At 36.7% G+C, this 24,367-nt stretch overlaps 1 protein-coding gene and 1 long non-coding RNA gene across 3 annotated transcripts in view; one reads left to right on the top strand and one right to left on the bottom strand.

Moving 5' to 3' along the window:
* Nucleotides 1–24,367, top strand: part of LOC131435349 (uncharacterized) — a 129,204-nt gene that overhangs the window by 44,627 nt on the left and 60,210 nt on the right. The window lies entirely within an intron of this gene.
* Nucleotides 19,766–21,160, bottom strand: LOC131435354 (uncharacterized). 2 transcript variants are annotated; one of them, XR_009230481.1, is made up of 3 exons: nt 20,922–21,160; nt 20,148–20,863; nt 19,766–20,088 (listed from the first exon to the last, which is right to left on the bottom strand). It is a non-coding gene; the product is annotated as an uncharacterized LOC131435354 (long non-coding RNA). The 2 variants fall into 2 exon arrangements; XR_009230482.1 differs by having other exon boundaries at nt 20,174–20,863.

Below are 24,367 nucleotides of genomic sequence, written 5' to 3'. Positions count from 1 at the left end.
TCTTCGGAGAGTTTGTTATGTTTGTGGAGACTAAAAGTGATATTTAATTAAAATTAGTTGAGACTGCTGTCTCACTAGCAGTAATGGCATTTCACTAGAGTTACATACCATCGAGCAAGTTTCTTTTCAACACTGGGCAGGCCGTTGACGAACATCGCACAAAAAGGAAAACGCACTTCTTCTCAGTGGCGAATAGACAGAATTTGAGTGTGTGCTTGTGGTTAAAGAAACTGGTGCGAGTGAAACACATTCTCTTCGCATGAATCGCTCTCACGCGCTCTCATCTAAATACACCCAAGTGACCACTGGCGCGTGCTGGCGAGCGAACACTTCTGTGATTTAGGTTTTAGATTTCCAGAAGGTAGCACTGGTCTTGCTATGGCAATCTTTTTCGGAGCAAGCAAAACTAAATTTCTACAATAAATTGTATTTTTGCTGAATATGCGGGCTCCACGCTTCTCTTATGCGAACCGTACACCAGAGTGCTCACCGGTATGAACACTTCGATTACAATATCTGCGCCCACCTCAGAAAATTTGAGTGCTCTGCTCTAGCTCTTTGGTTCGATCCAGTGCTCCAGTTGAAAAAAAAGAGCTCTCGTTGATTTCGTCAGTGCAAGGGGAGAAAATAACACTTGCTCTTCGTCACACAGAGAAGATGGACATCTCTGCTCACCAGAACCGCATTGAAAAAGGCATGAAAAAAATTAAATTGCATTTAATACCATAAAGTTGTACTGATTTATGTAGTTAACATTATATCTACCTATGTAAATAGTTAAAACCTCAGATTTCAGATGTCGATATTCATCCTAATACTCTAGTAGTTTACTAGCACCTTCTAGTAAAACAGTTTTCAATTTGTCTATCCTTCACAAACTTATTGAAAACCTGATTGATAACATCACTCTCGTAAACAATTTTGATTTTTAGTTACAGAAGACCACCTTGTAAAAAAACACCCTCTCGAAGAAATCATTTTAATAAGTCAACATGATCTTGAGCTGCAGTAATTTCGAACCCTGAATTGCACACTAGGGTTACCAGTGAGAGAAATTTTAACTACTGTTTACACTATTTGATCTGTTTTGAAATCCGGAACGTTCTTTCCGAAAACACGAACTCTCATCGCATCAAATTGTAAAGATATAATAGAATCAATTTCCTTTGGCAAAATTGTGATCCCACTAGCGCCACTGGGTGGGTAAGTTTCTAACTAATATGATTTTCATAATGTAGACCGCAACATTCCGAACAATTTTGTGGAAAACAAAGTCGCTCTAAATCTTTTAGTTTTCCCACTAGAGCATAATTTTGATATTGAAAGTTGTATCATAGCGAGCACACTAATTCCATCTGATGGAGTGATTCCGAAATATACCTTCAACTTGTTAATAAACTTTGAGTCTCTCAAAAGTTGTTTGAATATTCCAGATGCTAAAATACTCGCGATATTTCATGTTCAAACTGTTTTTTTTTTCTATTGTAAAAATATGAATCTTTTCAAAGCGCCCCTAGTGGAGCAGTTCTCAACTAATTGTCTGTCAAACTACACTGAATTGTTGATCTAAGTATCTACAACAAGTTTGCCGGAGATTGTATAGTTCTATCTTTCGACCGAAGCGAGATAAGCGTTCACAGCCCCAATCAGTCGAAATCCCATAAGCTCTGGATCCCGGATTATCGCGGATTTGCTTTTCACGCCCCCAGTGCACAGTGGTCCGAAACGGGAAATTAGCGTGACAAAAATATTTTCACTATAAAATATTAGTTTTTTGTAGTTGGTGTCTTCACCAAAGTTGTTTGTAATCAAATGGCGCTCCTTTTGATGAAAAAAGTTACTACACGGAGAACCCTTCGATCATAAAATTGCGATATCGCAGTTTTTGATTTTTGCGATAGGTGATTTAACTAATTTATTTTTGATTCAACCAATATGGTTTTTGATTTGCATATATTCAAGTAGTTGAAAAATATGTTGTTTTGAATGCTGTCAAATGCCGGAGACAGTTGAAAGCAAAACAATAATTGCAATGCAAAATCAACAACTTTTTTAGTTGAAATCTGTTAGCGTCGCTTCAAAATGTCAATGAAAACAACATCGATGGTTAAAGCGTTTTGTGAAATTGTGTGACAAATTAGAAAATGTTGATGAATGATCATCTCGTAATCTTCAATCAGGTATGCGCAAAAATTTCATGCTTCAAATTCGATCATTGATTTACTTCCAGCAGACTGTTTTACTTCCAGCTGTTTGATACCGATGATGATGTTCATGCATTAGCAATAAAACGCTTTTTGACATGAATTTAATTTATGAAAGTAACAGGAGCGAAGGATTTCAAACACACAGAACGCGCTGCGATTGAATGGCGCGTTTAATTGCCGTCGCAAAATTCTAATTCCCAGCGGTTGATGCACCCAAGCTCATATAAATTGACTAAAATTTTCGCAAATCAATAGCATTGTTCAAATAGATTCAACTATTTGCAATGTCTAAAACAAATAAAACCGATTTATTTTTCAACTAACAGAATTTTGTTTCAATAACAACATCAGTTATTTCCCCCTCGGCCAGAGTAGCCCATAAAGGGAAAAAAAAAATAACAACACCAGTTATTTCAACTAAAATATTTGTTGAAATTGAAAGGTATGTGTCCTCACTAATTGACAGCATTTTTTTGTTCAAACAGTTAAATTAGTTGTTTCAACCATCGTTTCTGCTAATCGAAAAACAAAAATGACAGTTTAGTTAAAACCACAATCGATTAGTTGTACCAAATTTTAACCAATCGATTTCAGAAAATCAACTAATATTCTGGTTGAAATGGGATCGCGGGTGGTTCCGTAGAGTGGTTCCTCATTTAGATTGAAATCTGAAATCTAACTTTCTTAATTGAACTCAAAAATGATTTTTTCTTTAACTTATTTAAATTAGTTTTAAAAATACCTTCAAAAAACTCAAAAACATTGCATAACTCTTAAACGCCTAAACGTATCAACATACTTTCTTCAGCGAAATGAAAGATGAAATCTATTATTTTAATTTTAACAATTAAGAAAGTTAGATTTCAGATTTCAATCTAAATGAGGAACCACTCTACGGAACCACCCGCGATCCCATTTCAACCAGAATATTAGTTGATTTTCTGAAATCGATTTGACTTGCAAGAAAAAAACATTTAGTCGCCGCAACTGGTTTCGAACTTAGAATCTTGGAACTGCCGATATACAATGTGAATGCGTCCGGTTGTCAGGGGTAACGAAGTTGAAATATTCCCGCACGGTCTTTTGGCTACCTGGGCAGCCATGGGCACTAGACGGCTACAAAAATTGTTTCAGTGACGGCTGTCAAATCCAATTGAGCAAAACATAGTCGCCTATATCTTAGTTAGCCGAGCGTTTTTATTTTTTCACATTCGCTGAAAATGTTAAAGATTTACATCGGTATAACAAACAGCTGGCAGCCACGTCTACCTCAGAAATCCTTTTCCAACTCCATCTCTGTAAATTATCTATCAGAACATGACATCTCGACAGCACTGAAAAACTTAGACGCCTCGAAAGGGCCTGGACCAGACAGTATACCATCAATATTTTAAAAAAAAATTCTATATCTATAAACATACATCTAGGAAATCATCTTGTAGAAAAATGTAAAATTTTAGATTTATGAGTACTCTTAGACTCCAAGCTCACTTTTGTGGAACACTACAATACCATAATCAATAAAGCAAATAGCATACTGGGCTTTATTAAACGCTTCAGTCATAACTTTCAGGACCCATACACAATTAAAATATTATACAGTACATATGTCAGACCTATTTTGGAATATTGCAGCCTAGTATGGATTCCATACAATTTTATTCACGAAGAACGCATCGAATCTATTCAAAAACAATGTCAAAGTCTTGGCGTTACATTCCTTTGGTGGAATTTGGCCTTTCTGTTTCAACAGACTTCGCAGCCGATTCTTAGTGTACAGAATCATTGCATGGCTAGTACTATGGATCCTACTGACACTAAGAATCCTTCCAGGTCGGGGCTCGAACATACGACAACTGGCTTCTTTTATATGCACTTCGTAAATTAAACTAGATAGCATTTCCTTTACCACCGTATGAAGCCGTATAAAGAACGCCGCGACCTTGCAATGCTGTATTTTATTAGCGACATTATTTCTCAACGCATTTAATCACCTTCTTTATTATCGCAACTAAATTTTTATACACCTAGCCGTCAATTAAGAACCAGGAAATTATTTTTAGAAAGAAACACTAGAACAAATTATGCAAAATATGACCCAACCAATCGAATAATGCGCCACTACAATCAATATTGCGAACATCTTCACCTTGGTATGTCCAAAAAGGAAATGAAATTCCAGCTTAGTCGAAGAAATAATGCGTAGTATCTAAGTAAACATTGTAAACCATTCATATGTAGTCTACATTTGCTTGACGAAATAAATAAATAGATACGGTTGTATCGTTTAAGGTGTATGTCTGGTAACGCTGAGGCAGCCGGACACCAGAATGGCTGCCAGCCATTTGGCAGCCAAGCCAATGCGGGTTACTATCATATAACAAACAGTGCTACCAGCTGCACAATTTCAAAATATCGTTTTGCTACGAACAAATGGCGCACACAACCTATTTAAGTGTATGTCGAAACTAAAGCGCTATTTTTTGGTTAGACCATCCTCTTCAAAACGTCATATTTGTTTACTTGTTTACATCTAAGCAAAACTATTTTTGAAAACGGAAACATTAAATATTATGCATATATTTGCAAATTGATCTCTTAATTTAAATATTTCTGATTAAAGCTTCCGCTTTTTACATACCTGATGCGAACGGCCTATGGCATGTGTACTAATATTATTGTGCGAGCAAACAATTCCTGTCAAATTTTTTAGCTCAAGAGCGTTAAATTTACAGCATTCGCAATACTCAACCTGACATATTTTAACTCATAGCTAAAAAATGCTAAATGATTCAAAACCATTATTTACGCGAGCTGTCAATTCATCGATTGATTTTATTATTCGTTTACAAATTACTTCAAATGCGAACGTGCATACCTTCTTTAATGCTATGTAGGAGAAACAGGCCAGTTGAATTGTGCATGAGAAGGTGAAAACCTTCCCGTATTTCTAATACAAGAATAATAAAAACCCAACTTAAAGAAACATATTGTCCAAATAAATAAGAACAAGTTGATGCTTTTAACAATGAATTTGATAGAGTGTCGAAAATTATTGATGTTCATTAGACACACTTTTGTCACATTCTTTAGAGTATTGGTTTTGTGAATGATGCTGATAATGTTTGTTTTTCGGATGGAATCTCAAACCTATAACAAATCGTTTGAATTACTGGATGTAGTCAATGATTACCCAAAAAGCTGAAATTGTTCTTGTAATTATATTTCAAATTGTATACAATGAAAAATGAGGTGTACTTATAAATCTGTCAGAAACGACTTCGACTCATGTATACATGTTCACTTTCCCCATTTTCATTGCTGACTGTGCAAAAATTGAAATCTTCTCAAATTGTGCGGATATAAGTAGACCTTGAAACGTCTGCTGTAACCATTTCTGACGTGTTTGTACCAAACAATTCCATTCTAGCTCAAAGAGAAGCCGCTATCAATAACCTGTTCCAGAGGATAATGGACTTCAGTCAAGCAAAAAAATGCGCGCGCATTATGCCACAATCGCACCTCCGGATCAGGCAGTCCAGAGCCAACAGCAATAATTACTTGCTTGCTCCGAATTGTACGGGATGGTTGCTACGTGCGTAATCTTCGAACTGATCAGACGAGAGAAAAATCGAGCGAAATCGTTTGTATTTTCCTACATGCCGTAAAATTCTTGCCAGTTGAGACGAACGTATGTCTGGGGGTTAGATAATTGAAATAATTAGGTGTTAGCGTCTGACCATCGCATTCGACATCGATTTTTGGCTTTACTACAAGTTTGCTACCTAGCCTAGGTATGGTGAAATATCACGAGCCATTCTCATTAGGTGGGGGAGCACGTTTTGAACGGATTAGTTAAAAATTTCGGAAAAGAAATCAATCATCATCGGAAGAGCACTGATTATCGAATGGGAACAGAGTTTCAGGTTGTAATTTTTCTTCCATGCATGGTTGGTTTAGTTCGATGTGGCTTGTAAGAAAAATGGGTCGCACGATTGTTTTCAAACCCAATCACGTACCCAGAGGTGGGGCCCGAGGGGCCCAGGCCCCTCACGAAATCAAAAACAGATATATAATTATTTAGGACTCAGACATGTGTTACAGAAATAAAAAGACAGTAAACGTGAACAAATGTAATACAATAACAGTTCCGGTAGAAATATTTAAAGTATCTGTTAAAAACACCGGTAAAAGGCACACCGAGAATTAGGTACATAAGCAATCTTCAGTAACATTTTTTTATATTTAGGCCCCTCCCAAAACGAAATCCTGGGTACGGGCCTGTTCAAACCATATACCAATCAATGATATGAACTTTTCTCATAAAGCTGTATTTGATAACGGGAACTTATACCATCGAAACAAAATTTTAGTGTACAACCCAAAGTAGTTTCGAGGTTGTTTTAAATTTAATAATATTTAACATATTATGACAAAATAAGTTCCCATGAGTACTTTGTATGTGACGTATCCATTTACAACCAATGGTGTCAAAGAGATTCTAAGAGACCATTCAACATAGAAAAACCTGTTTTTATCCACCTAGTGGTGTAATGATGCCTTTCTCACATAAAAAAAACGAAGTGGGTTCACTATTATAGGTACTTCCAGTGCCGGAGCCCGAGAACCGGTATAATCGAAATCGGTTCGTACGGACACCGACTAACATGACATTTAAACTCTACTAGTTTTTATTCAAATTTTGAAGATTTTATACGATTTTTCCATCGTACTCTAAACGACGATTTAATTTTTTTTGGTATCCGAAAATATGCAGTATTTTGTGGTAGGACCATAAGACCTTTCATTTGACCCTAAGATTGGGAATATCGGTTTTGAGTCCAGTTTATAATTTTTTTACGGTTTTTGTTTCGCCGGTTCAAATGACAGTGTACAATATTTAACACACTTTACCCTACATCTCCGGAATCGGAAATCGTATCAGGGTGAAATTCAGGAATTCCGTATGGGACCGTGAGACCTTTCATTTGAATCTAAATTTGTTGAATGAGATCAAATTTGGAATATATGACCACTATTTCCGGTGCTTCCGGAACCGGAGACCGGAAATCAGGATAGCTGGAATTGATTTGTTTAGTTGTCTACTGATAATGGCTATCGATTTGTGTAGTTTTGAAACCAGTTTAGTACAGTTTTTACGTATTTTGTTTCGCCGATTTAAGTGACGATGTGCAATATTTAACACACTTTACCCTATAACTCCAGAACCGGAAGTCGGATCCGGATGAAATTCAGGAATTTTGTATAAGACCGTGAGACCTTTCATTTAAAGCTAAGTTTGTGGAAATCGGTCTAACAATCGCTGAGAAAAGTGAGTGAGATCCATTTTGGTACATATGACCACTATTTCCAATGCTTCCAGAACCGGAGACCGGGAACCAGGATAGCCGGAATCGGTTTGTTTAGTTGCCTACTGATAATGGCTATCGATTTCTGTAGTTTTGAGTACAGATTAGAAAAAAAATTTTTTTTTTTGTTTCGCCAGTTTAACACTCCGTCTGACTGATATTTTTATACCTTCGGTCTGACTGATGGGTCTGACCAGACCTCTATTCATTTACGTGTATATTTACGCATTTGGGTGTAAATCAGAAGTGTATTCAGGTTCATTGCTATACAAACCAAGTATATTTCGTTTCTTACATTTCTTACTTGTCATGGCATATGATTTTCTGAAATTTTGTAAAAGTAAAGATATTACACGGAAAAATAGGACAAATAAAACCAATAATGTTTTTGAGCCTTTTGCCTTTCTCATATAGAAAGGCTATGCAATCACTGTGAAAACCGACTTTTGAACCAAGGTCCGGAGGGCCGAGTGTCATATACCATTCGATTCAGTTCGGCGAGTACGCAAAATGTCTGTGTGTATGTAACGTTTTTTTGCACTAACTTTTCTCGGAGATGGCTGAACCGATTTTAACAAACTTAGAATAAAATGAAAGGTGGTCCCATACAAAATTTCTGAATATTTTTTAGATCCGACTTCCGGAATTATGGAGTAAAATGCGCAAAAACTTGTGAAAATAAGTGCACCAACTTTTTTAAAGATGGCTAAACCGATTTTCACAAACTTTGATTCAAATGAAATCTCTAGGTCCCATACTAAATTTCTGAATTTCATTTAGATTTGACCCTATAACTCCGTAACCGGAATGGCTTCAGGAATACCGTATGGGACCACGAGACCTTTCATTTGAATCTAAGTTTGTCAAAATCGGTTCAGCCATCTCCGAGAAAACCTAGTAAGATTATTTGACACACACACATAGATACACACATACATATACACACATACACACACATACACCCGTGGAGCTAGAGCTGTCTTCAAACGAGCTATCAAGCAGAGCAAGGCGAACTGTTACAAGAAGCTATGCCAGAGAGCCGACGCTAACCCCTGGGGAAACGCCAACCGCATTGTAATGGCTAAGCTGAAGAGCCAATGACGCCAGTTGAAATGTGCCCAGACACACTGAAGGGTATCGTGGAGGGTTTATTTCCGAAACCTGATACAGCAACATGACTACCTACGCCGTACAGCGAGGGCGATGTGGAATTTGTCGTAAATCGACTGGTCTCCAAAGACGAGCTCGTTGACGTGGCGAAAGCATTGAAGGTGGAGAAGGCTCCCGGTTCGGATAGAATCTCCAACGTGGCGTTGAAGGCAGCGATCCTGGAGTTTCCAGGTCAGTGTTGCAGAAATGCCTGGAGGAAGGAAACTTGCCGGATATATGGAAGGTCCAAAAACTAGTGCTGCTGCGAAAACCAGGAAAGCAGCTGGGAGATCCAACATCGTACATGCCGATCTGCCTGTTGGATACGCTCGGAAAACTTCTGGAGAGGATCATCCTTAACAAGCTGACCGAGTATACCGAAAGTGTGAGAGGGCTGTCCACGATGCAGTTCGGCTTCCGCAAGGGAAAACCTACAGTGGATGCAATTCGGACCGTCGCACAGTGGTTCAAAAGCGCAATTTCACGCTCTTAATTGATAACTCATAGGATCGTGGTTTTTGAGGTACAGTATCTTCTGCAAAGTTGCTCAGAATGATAACGCCATCTTTTGGCAAATTTTATTTTTATGATTAATCCCCCTAAAAGTGAGATTAACATTTTATTTTAGCTCAGGGCCAACATGGGGGCTAAGTCACTCCAACAAAGTTGTGCAGAAAATTATTTCAAATAAGTTTGCTGAAGATACTGTTCCCGTAACTTGAGCGTAATTCAATATAAAATGTATTTTCTCAGAAGGGTGTCCAAAAACCAGTTTTTGTAAGAAAACATATATATTTTCAATTTATATGAATTTTTCATGTTATACAAAGTTTTTCATCTTTAAAAACTACACAACTTACTCGAACGTACTATGCTGCTATCATTTCAGTTTAATGAAATAGAGCAATTTTTCATGTTTTTTTAAATAAAATTCTAACTTGTCTATTATCAAAAGGCGCAGGAAGGTGCAGATGAGACTACTTACATATTAAACTACTTCAAAAGAGCTTTCATACCGTGGTTGAATTACTCGTCTGCGATCGTCTGCAGGCAAGATATGTTCTTTTCAAATATCCTTGTCCTTGACATTTTCAATGATAAGGTTCATTGTATTTCGGATCAGATTTCAGTATATATTCGTTACCATGAAAACTCTCACAATGAAAGGTTTTTATGGACATCGAAGTTTACAAATAGAAAAGTTTAGTAATAATTACAGACGGTTTTTTGAAAGTAACTGTCCGACGTTTTTTAAAAGTGAGATAAGAAGCCACGGCTTAGAAAAAAGGCAATTATCATGTCGAATTACGTTATGTCATTTTTTGGTAAGTTATTTTTCTATAGAAAAGCTCTGCGGATAAATATCCTCTATTCATCAATTAAAGTGGAGATCTATAAATGCTTGCTATATTGTACTGTTCATAATGATTAAGAAGTTTCTTTTATACAGATGTCGGGAGTAATATACACGCGAGCAATCCAGATCACTAACGAATCGGGATCCCATGAATTGGTAATTAGTTTCATTTGATCCTTAGGTTACAAATATTCGTGAATGGCCATAACAGTTCAAGAAGAATCTGTCGAACGATGCTAAGAGTCTTTTAGCTGGTTAAGAACATTGTCAGCTATCATAAAATAAATACAAATAACTAAAAAATGAGTTTTGATCATACTTTTCTCTAGCAGAAGATGACATAACTTAATTCGATTTGATGATGACTTTTTTAAAAGTCATGACAAAACAGTTACTAAACTATTTAATTTATAGACTTCATTGTGCACAAAAAAATAATATTTTGTGCAAGTACCATAGTATTGAATATATACTGGAATCTGATCTGAAATACAATGAACCTTATCATTGAAAATGTCAAGGACAAGGATATTTGAAAAGAACATATCTTGCCTGCAGACGATCGCAGACGAGTAATTCAACCACGGTATGAAAGCTCTTTTGAAGTAGTTTAATATGTAAGTAGTCTCATCTGCACCTTCCTGCGCCTTTTGATAATAAACAAGTTAGAATTTTATTGAAAAAAACACGAAAACCTGCTCTATTTCATCAAACTGAAATGATAGCAGCAAAGTATGTTTGAGAAAGTTGTGTAGTTTTTAAAGATGAAAAACTTTGTATAACATGAAAAACTCATATAAATTGAAAATATATATGTTATCTTACAAAAACTGGTTTTTGGACACCCTTCTGAGAAAATACATTATATCTTGAATTACACTCAAGTTACAGGAACAGTATCTTCAGCAAACTTATTTGAAATAACTTTCTGCACAACTTTGTTGAAGTAACGTAGCCACTATGTTGGCCCTGAGCTAAAATAAAATGTCAATCTCACTTTTAGGGGGATTAATCATAAAAATAAAATTTGCCAAAAGATGGCGTCTATCATTCTGAGCAACTTTGCTGAAGATACTGTATCTCAAAAACCACGATCCTATGAGTTATCAATTAAGAGCGTGAAATTACGCTTTTGAACCACTGTGCGTCGTTAAGAAGGCGGAAAGGGCATCCATACCAAAGCGCCTCTTGGCAAATGTTGCAACCTCAATACTTAGGTATGGAGTGCCAGCCTGGGCTGCGGTGCTAGCGGCGGAGGAACGCTAGGAATGCGAGAGCAGCTGCTAGAACGGACACGCTGGCGAAGTGGCAACAAAAGTGGTACAAGTGGGCGAACAGGACCCACCGACTGATCCCAAACGTGTCAGCGTGGATAAACAGGAAGCAATGGGAGGTAAACTTCCAGCTGACGCAGTTTCTGTCCGGGCATGGCTGTTTTCGGAAGTATCTGTTTCGGTTTGGTCACGCGTCTTCGCCTCTTTGTCCGGAGTGTGTGAACGTGGAGGAAACACCGGCGCACGTCGTCTTTGAATGCCCTAGGTTCGCGGAGATACGCAGGGATCTACGCGGCATGACAGTCGATAACATTGTCGAGGTGATGTGTCGCAACGAAGACACGTGGAACGTTGTTGACAGAGATCCCCGTTACTGCTGTGATTCAGCGCAGAGCAACAGGCACCCACGAACACCGGCCGCTAAAGGATCAACGAACAAACGTCGGTTCGGGAATTTTTCAGTCGTCGGTGTAGTCTAAATCCTTCGCCGGGGATTAGACGAGTAGATTGCGACGTAGTACCGGCATGGATCGTCTGGGCGCCAGTGAACCGGAAGTCTACCTCCAACCGGAATCACTGAAGCGACTCAGGCATCCTGCCAATTGATCCGTTCACGGGTATCGGAAGCAACGGTTACGGGAGAACTTCCATCGTCGGGGTAGGCTAGATCCTTCGTCGGGGACTAGCCGAGTAGAAGCCACAGCACCGAATCGAGTCGTCGGGGCGCCAGTGAACCGGAAGTCATCCTCCAACCGGAATCACTGGACCTACCCAGACACCCTGTCGTTCGAACCGTTCACGGGTTTCGGGAACGTCGGTCCGGGGAAACTTCCATCGTCGGGGAACTTTTCCGTCGGTATAGGCTAGATCCATCATCGGGGATTAGCCGAGTAGTTCGCGACGTAGACCAGTCCTGGGTCCTCGAGTAGCATTCAAACGAGTTTAAGTCTTTCGAAATCGATTGTTTTATTTCCAAGGAATTTGTTGAATTGAAAAACACTGAAGTTTGTCGGTTTCGTCACTATAACATTACATCTCTCCAACCGGAAATGTTCGCCATAACCCTTCCCAATTTGATTGACATTGTTAACTAAATAAACCAAAGTTTATCGAAATTGGTTGAATTTCAGCCGACGCAATGTGGTTAGTCGGTACCGTCACTTATACTATTATATCTCCGGAACCGGAGGTGACAACCATTAGATTTCCGAACTTTATTCACAATTCAATAGTAGTTATAAAATTCAATCGGCTCAGCCGTGTCTGCGAAAAAAAAACGGAAAAAACAATGCGTTTTGAAGATTACGTCACTTATGCCATTATATCTCCGGAAACTGAAGTGACAGTCATTTGGTCTTCAAACTTGATCAATAGTCCAATAGTAGCTTTCAAACGAACCTAAGTTTGTTGAAACTGATTCAGTAGCTTAAGAACGAGTCTAAGTTTGTTAAAATCGTTTCAGCCATCTCTGAGAAATTGATCGATAATAAACAAAATGCATTTTGTCGGTTACGTCATTTATATGATTATAACCCCGGAGACAGAAGTGACAGTCATGTGATCTTCAAACCAGATCAATGACCCAATAGTAGCTTTATAACGAGCCTAAGTTTGTGAAAACCAGTTCAGCCATCTCTGAGAAAATTGAACGGTTATAAAACAAAGCGTCTTGTCGGCTACGTCACTTCGAACTTGATCAATGACCCAAAAAAAACTTTCAAACGAGCTTAAGTTTATTAAAAACAGCTCATCCATCTTCGAGTAAAGTAAGCGGTGAGAACTCTGCACACACAGACATTTTCTGATCTCATCGAACTGAGTCAAATGGTTTGTAACACTATGGGTCTCCAAGGCTCTGTTTGAATGCCGGTTTTTCCAGCAATTCTATATCCTTTCCATAAAGAAAAGCAATACTGCAATTCTATTTACATTTCATCAAATATGATGTTCAACAACATCATATCGTATTTGCTATTTTTCAACGTTTGTCAAAATTTGCTATGCTCAATCAGAACTGAATATTTTTTCCTTATGTCGAAAGCAGAATGACTGGTCTTAAATTTTCTTAAATGTTCTATGTAGACAAAGAAAAATATATCATAGTATGAATATAAACCAGATCTGAATCGTAGCTATCAACCAATATAGTTGAGATAAATTACAACTGAACTGAATTTGTATTGTAAATATCTCGTAAGAGTTTAAAACAATATCATTTCGAAGTGAGGTTTGTTGTTTGAGGCATACGTAATTTTTTTTTGTGTGAATCGTATGAATTGCGTTGATTACATATGTGCATACATTCTGTCTTGTCGAGAGGTGTTCGAACCACTTGTAACTTCTCTTTTAACGACATGGGAGAATCGATAATCGGAAGCTTCAACTCTATCATAAATCGTGTCCGTAACGAGACACTGGCCACCATAAAATGAAAAAGTTGAGTAGATCATGACGTTGAATTGTAGTGAGAAGGTTCATAAACGAACGGTGCTTAATCCGGGCCAGCGGACCGATTGTGGTGTTCTTTTCGTTTCATAAAAAAAACTCATCTACTGCGACAGGAAGTGGCTGATGACGAACGACAGGTGAAGTCAAGAATGGAAGAATGTACGGCTAATAGCTCTCTCATGATTGTGCTTTTCTTTCCTTTTTACAATCCAATTCAAATCTTGTGTCTGCCGCAGTGCAAAAGCTTTCACGCTACATTTATTGAATCGAATCTGAGCGATCGACTGTGTGAGTGTATCCTTGGTTCGCAGGTTCATAATATGCAAATTATAAGCCAAAGTGGTTTTGACGGTTCGGCGAAATTGACTTGCCGCCGTAGGAAACTTTTTCAGCAAGAACGATTATGTTATGTATTACCCTCTGGGGGATAATTATCAGCAAGTCTTACGTATATGTTGAAGACACATGTCGAGATTACATGATCTATTGTATTGTCCTGCGGGTTTTTTCCTCATGCTCTCTCGTAATAGATATGAACGATAAATAACTATTTTTCCTTCTTTTCCATAAATTTTTCATCGGTGCTGTTGAGATCTTTAAATTGGCATATTTGTTAACTTTCAGGCGGGAATGCCAAACACTTAATTTTTAAAGTCCAACCCGAGTACATAAAGAATGGACTCAGAATAAAAAACCTGTTTTAATCCACCTAGTGGTGTAATGATGCCTTTCTCTTATCAATCACACTATCATATATAACACTGTGGTATTCTTCAAAATAATTTTCTTCGATTCTTAAAAGAATAACCGATATCGGTTTGTTTGACCGTCTACTGATAAAAACCATCAATTGGAAAAGATTTGAGGTCGATTTAGAAATTTTTTTAAGGTTATTCCCCATTTTCAGTGATGATATACAATTTTCAACCCACTTTACCCTATATTTCCGGATCCGGAAGTCGGATCCGCATGAAATTCAGAAATTACTCATGTAACTACAGGACCTTTCATTTGAACCTAAGTTTGTGAAAATCGGTCGCACCATCTACGAGAAAAGTTAGAACACATATTTTCTTTTTTTTGCACATTTTACCCCATAACTCCCGAACCGGAAATCGGATCCAAATAATATTCAGGATTTTTTATGGGACCTCAAGACCTTTCATTTGAATTTTAATTTGTGAAAATCGGTTAAGCCATTTCTGAGAAAAGTTAGTGCACTTATTTTCACAATTTTTTGCACATTTTATCTCATAATTCCGGAACCGGAAGTCGGATCCAAATAATATTCAGGCACACACACATATATATACACACACAGACATTTTGCGTACTCGACGAACTGAGTTGAATGGTATATGACACTCGGCCCTCCGGGCCTCGGTTCAAAAGTCGGTTTTCACAGTGATTGCATAACCTTTCTATATGAGAAAGGCAAAACTATTAGCTTTTTACTGGCAGTTACCAAACCAGTCGGCTAGTTTTTGTCCAATTTAAGCACTCGAAAATCAATTCAGTCAGAAAATACCACCTTCAAGTTGTCATACATTTTATATATCAAAGTAATTATGTATAGTAACATCGCCTCCATGAAAAGTATTATGTTTTCATAACTCTATGTAGAATTTTATCCAGATCTGGTTTCCGGTTCCGAAAATAAAGGGGTAGTGTGTATGGAATTGCAACCTGTCATATAAAGCGGTAACCCAAAAAACGTAAAAATTCGTATAAATTTGGTTCAAAAATGTTTCAATTGATAAGTTATGCTAGTTGCTGGCCAAACGAACCGATTTCAGCTATACCGGTTCCCAGCTCTCGACTCCGGAAGTACGGGAAATTGTAGTCAAAAACTCAAAAACGGAACTCGCTTCATTTTCTCAGAAACAGCTGAGTCGATTTTCACAAACTGGACTCAAATAGACTCTAATAAAAGGGTGAACGTATATAAATATAGACTGCTTTTTACCTTTGTTCGGATCTCACTTATGGTTCCGGAACAGCAAGGTGAGGTGTGTTTAAAATTTTAAAAAATCATTTAGAGCGAAAATGTGAAAATGAAGAATTCCTATTAGCTCGGGAGAAAACTGTTGAAAATCTTACAGGTTATGCTGAAGTATTCCCAAACAAGCTTTTTTGTTCTAATTCAATATGCAAAGAAAAGTATTTTAAAGAATCCCTTAGTAATATTAATGAAAACTTGAGTTATGTGAGAAAGGTATCATAACACCACTAGGTGGATGATAACAGGTTTTTGTTGTGCATTTTCACTTATTCGATCAATCACTAAGTGCAACTACAGTCGATCTACTTCAACCAATAAGTCAGTAACCTCTTTGAGCAAACTTAGAACAATAAATCGTATAACTTGACTCGATCTGTCGTCATTTCATAACTGAGCAATTCCAGAAAAGCTTAGCAGATCATCAGACTCGACTTTCTCCGATTTGGATGGAACTTTGCACATGGCTTCAGTATGGCAAACCATAAGTTTTGAACCGATGTAGAGGTCAATCCGACTCACGACTGATTTTTGAAAAGGGTGTATGTATTTTTGCATTTCAAATCGTTGTAACTCGGAAACCGTTAATTGTACAAAAATGGCGTTCAGGAAGAAGTTGTAGGGAATCGATCGGGCACTCTAAAAAAAATATACACTGAAAAAAAATTTTGATTTTTTTTCTCAATAATTACAAAATAATTCGAAAAAGTTAAATAAAAATAAAGAAGAATGAATTTTCATTTTAAAGCTGTTATTAAAACCTACAGATTGATGGCTATCCCATCCGTGCCTTTTGAAAAATTAAGAATTATTCATGTACATGTAATAATTGTAGATATAGCAAGCAAATAAACATTTCCTGGAAATATAAAAAATGGTGCTATGATTAAATACTCAAGTATCTTAAGAATAGCTACTTTTAGAAGAAAGGATATCATGAACAAATTTATTGCCTTTAACCTGTAGAATAATATTCTACTGTTCAAATGATTATCTTTCAACGAGAACTTGAAATTTTGAATATATCTGTAACTTGTTTCAGCTGTAACTTCTTCATTTTTCAAAAGGCACGGATGGGATAGCCATCAATCTGTAGGTTTCAATAAGAGCTTTAAAATAAAAATTATCAAAAAAATCGAAACCCTGATTTTTTTTTAATTATTTTTTTGGTTCATTTTGAAATTATTGAGAAAAAAAATCAAATTTTTTTTCAATGTATATTTTTTTAGAGTGCCCTATTGATTCCCTACAACTTCTTCCTGGACGCCATTTTTCAAAAGGCACGGATTGGAGCGCCATCAACCTGTAGTTTTTAATAACAGCTTTAAAATAAAAATTATAAAAAAAATTAAAACCATGCTCTTTTTTATTTAACTTTTTCGGATTATTTTGTAATTATCGAGAAAAAAATTCAAAAATTTTTTTCAGTGTATATTTTTTTTGAGTGCCAAATCGATTCCCTACAACTTCTTCCTGAACGCCATTTTTGTACAATTAACGGTTTTCGAGTTACAACGATTTGAAAAAGGCAAATTTTGTGAAATGCAAAAAAAAACATACGCCCTTTTTAAAAATCAGTCGTGAGTCGGATTCAAAACTTATGGTTTTGCCATACTGAAGCCATGTGCAAAGTTTCAACCAAATCGGAGAAGGTCGATTCTGATTTTGTCATTTTTTTGTCTACTCATTCTTGGAATTGCACAACTACGTCTAAGAAATTGAATAGAAATATTGAGCAAAACGCTTTCCCACAAAAGTCAAACGCATATTTTTTAAATGTGCTTTATTTAGTATATATTCGGTACTATATGAAAACGGCATCACTACTCTGATAGGTGTGTTTCATAAACTCACAGCATTGAACTCCACACGTCAAGCACTGTGACTTTGAAGGGTAATGATTACCTAATCTATGTCCGCATTTGTTACATCCTGTAGTCGTCTGTCGATACGCAATGCCTTCCAGTTCAGACCAGAGTTCCTTGTCCAGTGATTTCATCTATTTTGTTTTTTCTTTATTTTACTTCGCTTTTCGATCAGTCAACTCGTTTGTGATATTGGTTCCGCAATTAGTTCGGTTCATGCATCTTTCAAAGCTTATTACCATCGCAATCACAGCCAACACAGCCCCACTTCTCTCCCATCATGATAGGATGTGATGCTGGTGGTGCGAATGCTAGTGTGTCTCGGGATTGGCATGGGCGTTGTTGACGAAGCCGTCTTGTATTCAGTGAGGAAATAGGAGTGGGAGCTAATTTTTATACCATTTTCATTGGCTTTCGAATATTTTCTCTTTTCAATTAAACTCCGAATACCAACGGAATTAAGGCCGGCCGCTGAGGACATTCAGTTTGTGGTAGTACTTCCTAGCACCTTGTGAAGTACGATGGGAGGGTTTATCTGGTTTGAGGACTATTCGATTCAACCAGAGGGAACATAGATATTCATATAAGATCTAAATTGAGCAACAAGAATTTTCATTAATTTTTCATATCTCATCGTTTTTCTGAATAAAAACAACACAATTGAAGAATCCAATCAGAGTGAACACCACGAGATAGCGTTGTGGTGATTCTTTTGACATATCCCGTGTATGTAGAAAATTTTTGGACGAATTTTTCAATTTACTTGAGTTTGAACGAATGTAGATGGCAAAACCATACAAATATTAGTGAAAAAATGATTATTTATTCACGTGTTATCATCAAATATATGATTTAAAATTGTCTTAAATACTTGAAAATTTCGGAAGAAATTTGAAATCTTCAAATCACATACAGATTTGATTTAGATGATAAAACATGAGTAAATAGACTAGTAATGCAATTTTTGATCATTATTTATCAATTAATCGCAAAATCCAACCATAAAAACAAAGATTGTCCCAAGTATGAAAACAGTACCCAATCTCACTTCTTCGAATTTGGTATTTCATCTTACGATTTCTCCATAAATATCAATCAAACATACCAGGAAAGTTACTGAATCATTGATGATCGATTTTTTTTACCAAATTTTCTCACGTTTTTGTAAGTTAGTAGTTAGATTCATAAGAAAATAAACCCGGCATTTTTTAGAATCTTCAAGCAAAATCTGAAAATTATCACCAATGCTTAGTTCAAAGCTCGCCACTCGAGCAGCGCAGCGATCGCAGAAGAGTTGGTTGGATTCTTCAATTAGCATTCCTGTTTGGTGGAAGTGCTGAAGGTATAACTCAATAGCGGCCCTTACACGAGAATTATTAATGTCATTTTTAATGATCACTAAGTAATGATGTATTTCAAATTTGATAGAAATCTCGTCATTACTGCACCATTACACGTTCATAAAAATGACATTATTTTTCAGTAATGACACTTTTAATGATAGTGTAAGTTCCGCTAATGACATTTTATGGTAACCCGTCGCAACCTGCAAGCATTCGTCATCCTGGTTTTTCGCTTTCTGTATTGTATTAGTTCAAGATCAACATTTGAATTGGGCGTAATTCCAAACTCATGCATTCGAAAAAAATAGCTTGGAAAACTTGAGACGCAATAATCAAATCCTATTTCACAAACAATGTTTCAAACAATAACTTATAACGCGTATATCCTCTGAAATAAAACTACTGACGATCTTACAACAAAACTGATGCAGATAAGTGTTTCAATCCTCTCAAAAAAAAGATAAAAATAGAATAGGCCCTGTTGTGCATAAACGTGGTCATTTCGTCCATTTGTTCTCCCTTAAATCTGGTATCACTGTAAATTCGCCGTGGAATTATTCCATTCCACATACATCATATGTTGTTACGTCTTCGCTTTCCTTCGCTGGTTTTCTGTTATTTACCCTTAATTAATACTTGTCAGTAGTTCATATTTTTACTTTGGTTGTGCCATATGGATAATAAATTTACACGTGTATAAAATAAAATAATACATTACTACAAAAGCAATTTTATTTGTTGATAGATCGTACGAATAATAATTTTCTTTACTACAATAATTGAACACACTATTCCAAATTCTCATTCAAATGATCATCAGTATCGTTATCAAAATCATCATCTTTAATGTCAGTTTTCTATCTCGTTTTGGAATAACTAGAGACTTTAGCAGTGCTTCATAGTAACGCTTTTTCTCAACGAAGGGCATCAATGATTCCAGATCCAGTTTTTCAGATGGCAGCGGAATGGAGCTATCAGTTGTCAAATCCGTTTTATTTCTTCAGGGCAAGAAGAGCGAAATTCAAACATAGCCACAGATTTGAATTTCAGTGGATCTCATACCGAGTTCAAACGAATCTGAAATAATCCAGTTCAACGAATTACGGAATATTTTTCAAAATTCAAATTTTTATTACAAAAATTTTAACATTATTCTTTTTACCATTGAAGTGGTCTTCGTAGACGTCAGATTGATTGCGATACGTCACAAAATATTCGAAGATTGTGAAATCATTTAGTAGAGCGACATCTCCTTGTGGCTCCTCATCGTCTTCGTCGCCACCGTCATCATATTGTAAGTTCGATTCCGTAAGTTGTGCATCGTTGAAAACTAGATTTTCATTCTCATGTTGTTTTCTTATTACATGGAAACTTTCATGGCGATCCATGGGCAAGTGGTTGAGGTTATTCAAATGCACCGGTAACAGGACTTGTCGCTTTAACTTGGAAGGAATGGATCTTACAAGTATTAGAGTGAAGACCTTTCGTAAGCTGAAAATCTTTTGAATCGCTTTTCCACATTAGTTGGTGTTAATTTCTTTTCGTCCAAACATCCAATGATAATTTCATTCATTTTCGCGGGTGAATTTTCAACTATCAAATTTAAAGGTTCACTGTTCCGAACAGAACAATCAAGAAAAGTTTCCTTAATACACGACACTGACAAATCCAATGGTTGTGAACATCGTTGATCTCCATACTCTCTATCTCCAAGTTTGAACCGATGACCCAAATGCTGAGATACACAATCCGTCAGAATTCATACTGATGACTAATTTGGTATCTTCTTTATCGTTTATAATACCGTACGCACTTAAAGTGAACTCTGTGCCATCGATATAATCAGTTGCATCTAGAAATATGAAATAGTTCATTTTTTTGAGAATATAGTCTCAAATATACGTATTTACCTGGTGTGTAAACAATGATCTTAGACATTATCTTAGACGTTGCACGACAATTTCAAGATTTTTCCTGTTTATGGAGATAAAAAGTTTTTTTTCTCGTCCGACGAAATATTTTCGGTCTTAGCGTAAACACATTCCTTCCACAAAAACAACATAACAGCCACGGCGAAATTACAGTGTTGTCAATTTCACAGGCGAAAAATGTGGCGTAATGACGAAAACTTTTTGAAAGTGGCTTAACAACAAGGAAGTGATAGGTATAATATATTATACAGAAAAACACTTCCAAATCGCTCCCAAACTATGCACGATCATGCAGGTATCAATTTACTAAGTATTTGCATGGAAGTTGCGGTGTTTAGGTTTGATTTGTTTACGATTCATGTTGGAAGTCGTAACAACACTAGCACCCGCATAATACAAGACTTGAATTATTACTTTAAACACACCTTGATTTTAGGCAAAACAATAGAAATTCTTAGCACATGCTTAAGTAGAAGATGTAGTTTTTGCGCAAGTCCACCAAAATAAAGTACAATATACTTTGTTTACCTTTTGGCACTTCCGCCCTTTTCAAATGTTGGTCTAGAGTTGATTATTCCTTAATCACAGTCTTCGTTTCGTTATTAATATTTCGACAATAATTGAATATGCTAATGATTTTCTATGTAAATATTTGTCACTGCTTCAGGAGATAGGTACGAATCAGACTTTACTTGAATATATGACGAACGGCACTGATTTATGTTTGTTTAGCAAATGAAATTATTTTAACTGAATCGTCTGGCAACATAAACACACGCAAAAGGAAGCAGCCCCCCCCCCCCCCCCCCCCGAAACAAAAAATTATAACCCATGGGAAACATTGTGATATAAATTGTACATGTGTTGATTTATCACCATGTTCTAAAACACCACCCCCCCCCCCCAAAATTTTCTCTGGCTACGCGCCTGATTAATAGTGTTACCTCAGAAGATGTATGAAATTATATCATTGTTACCGGAAGCCATACTATTTCTACATTTTTCTATGTTTCAGCTTTGGGTTGGTTTATTTCAGGACACTATAACATAGGTGGCATACAAATTCCCCAGTTAGACAAACGTGTTGTTTCGCTCGCATGCACAGTTTGGTCAGTTGTTTCCAATAAGTGAACGCTTACCAATCATCGATACATAAACGTCTGTGTACCGTACTATTGAGAGCGAACCTAATAAGACTATTGAACTTCTGTTTGCATAACCCTTCCAGCTTCCTAATTTCCATCAGGTGTGAAGTTTGTGTTCAACTTGTTTGGTCGGAATAATTCAATTGACTTCGTTTGACATTTCAGCATTATGTCAATAGTTTCATATTGACTCGAACCGGAATCATCACTACTTTCACTTCATTCGATTATGAGAAATTCCCACGCAAATGACATTTGAAAAAGCTGTATGAAAACTGTTTACCATGGAGCAAATTATACTTATCGAGCCAAAATAGTACTTCCCTTTTTATTGTGGCACATTTTGTAAGATGTGAGAAAAACATTCCTTAAACCGGTATTATCAAAAACCAACTCCAGTCAAACTGATATCATAACCTCGATTCGGATTCGTCCTTTTTGCGAAATAGCTGCATTGCCTCTGGTGACGCGTGTCCAATTGTGCGATCGTATACCGTCGATTTTATCAAACCGACATGAAGGAACAGTTCGAACGTCGGACACAGCACTACTCGTCATGAACAATATTTTTGGCAGCCCACGTTTAAGTGCGCGGTCGTTGCATAGCCGGAACACCAAAACAACTTTCACCTCTACCGCCACGAGAGCAACCAAGTTTATTGGTGTGGTTCAACAGCCTCTCGTATTGTGGCGCGGTCGTTTCATTATATTGGACGAAAAAAAACACGGCACATCGTAGCTCCAGCGTGGACCAGATGAATTGAACTCAAATGTGCCAGTATTTAGATATCTAGGATGAATGTACCAATATTCATCTCATTAGTCGAACCACCACAATAATTTCAATACTAATACTAGTAAAACTAGTATGGAATATTAAAATAAATAATATGAAAATTTCGTAGCACAACAGCACATCGGATAATTTTACTAGCAAAGCGACTAGATTTTACCAAACTAAAAGTAATCTTCCACAATAGTTAACGTTTGGATGGATGCGGTTATCAGGTCATTATACCCGAAAAGAATTCTATGAAATCAATGCTGGAGCAGAATTGTACTCTTATTGTGTTCTATTCGATATCAAAAAATCCACTTCAGAGCGTAACTCAGGAGCGTAAATCTCTCCGTTGATCAATTTTGCGATGAATAATGCTTGTTAAATTTCCGTAACTTGGAAAATGGATCCATCACTTAATTCCGGAATCAATACGATCATCATCTAAGTGGACTTCAGCCGGTAAACCACATCCGAAGGGTCCAAAGACACAATCTTCATCGACTATCTTGAGAAAGCAAAACAATCAGTAGCAAATACTACGAAATGTTACGGATGTCGAAAAAACACTGTTTCAAGAAGATAATGTACCGATTTACACATCGATGGCAAACTGAACGCAAACCACTTCGAATTGCTTTCTCATTCACCTTATAGTCCAGAACAGGCCCCCAGTGACTACTGGAAATTCACTGATCACAATAAATGTTCACCAATAAAAAATTCAACTCAAATGATGAAGCAAATGCTGAATGTGACACTTATTTTGAGATGAAAGACAAATCCAGCCAAAAGTGTTTTTTCTTAGTTAGTCTAACGACTTATTGAGTGATATGCCTGCATCACTTACAATAATTTCAGAAAGTTTTTAAGAAACAGGGAGACTAGTTATCTCCCAGTAATTGGCCACGTTTCGACGATCACCATTCTTGAACACGGGGCACATGAACGTTTACTTCGTGAAAATCTTTGCTAATTAAATGATCGATTAAAACCATTAACCATGTCAACATAAGCATCTTCCGCCTCCCAGCGTAATATTTTCTTTTTTCTAGAAGATGGTAACAAACTCTTTTGACATGATTTTGTTCTAATTATTTTCAAACGATCATAATATAAGAACAAATCTCAAAAAAAAAATTTGAAATGTATCTTCAAACAAGAACTTTAAAATGGTGTTTACCGTTACAGAAGTCTACTGAAAGATTAATATATGATCACATCCCGTTCCCAGTTTTCTTTCGACTATGCCACATCTTTTTAACTTGATTTCCACCATGTATAGGGGAGAGTCCACAGCCTTGAACCATTTTTCACTTGACATTTTTGTATAACTATAAATGAAAAGTACACGAAATGGAGCATGTTTAAAATAATAAAACAGTTAGTGAAGTAGACAAAACAGTTAGTAGACTAACACAACAGTTAGTACACTTTTTTGTTTTGAACCAATTTCTACCTTCAACATCAATAATGATCTCTGTTTGGTTTGAATCATAATT

Source organism: Malaya genurostris, chromosome 3 (assembly GCF_030247185.1).
Source record: "Malaya genurostris strain Urasoe2022 chromosome 3, Malgen_1.1, whole genome shotgun sequence".
Lineage (NCBI taxonomy): Eukaryota > Metazoa > Arthropoda > Insecta > Diptera > Culicidae > Malaya > Malaya genurostris.
This window is presented reverse-complemented; position numbering and strand designations above follow the sequence as displayed.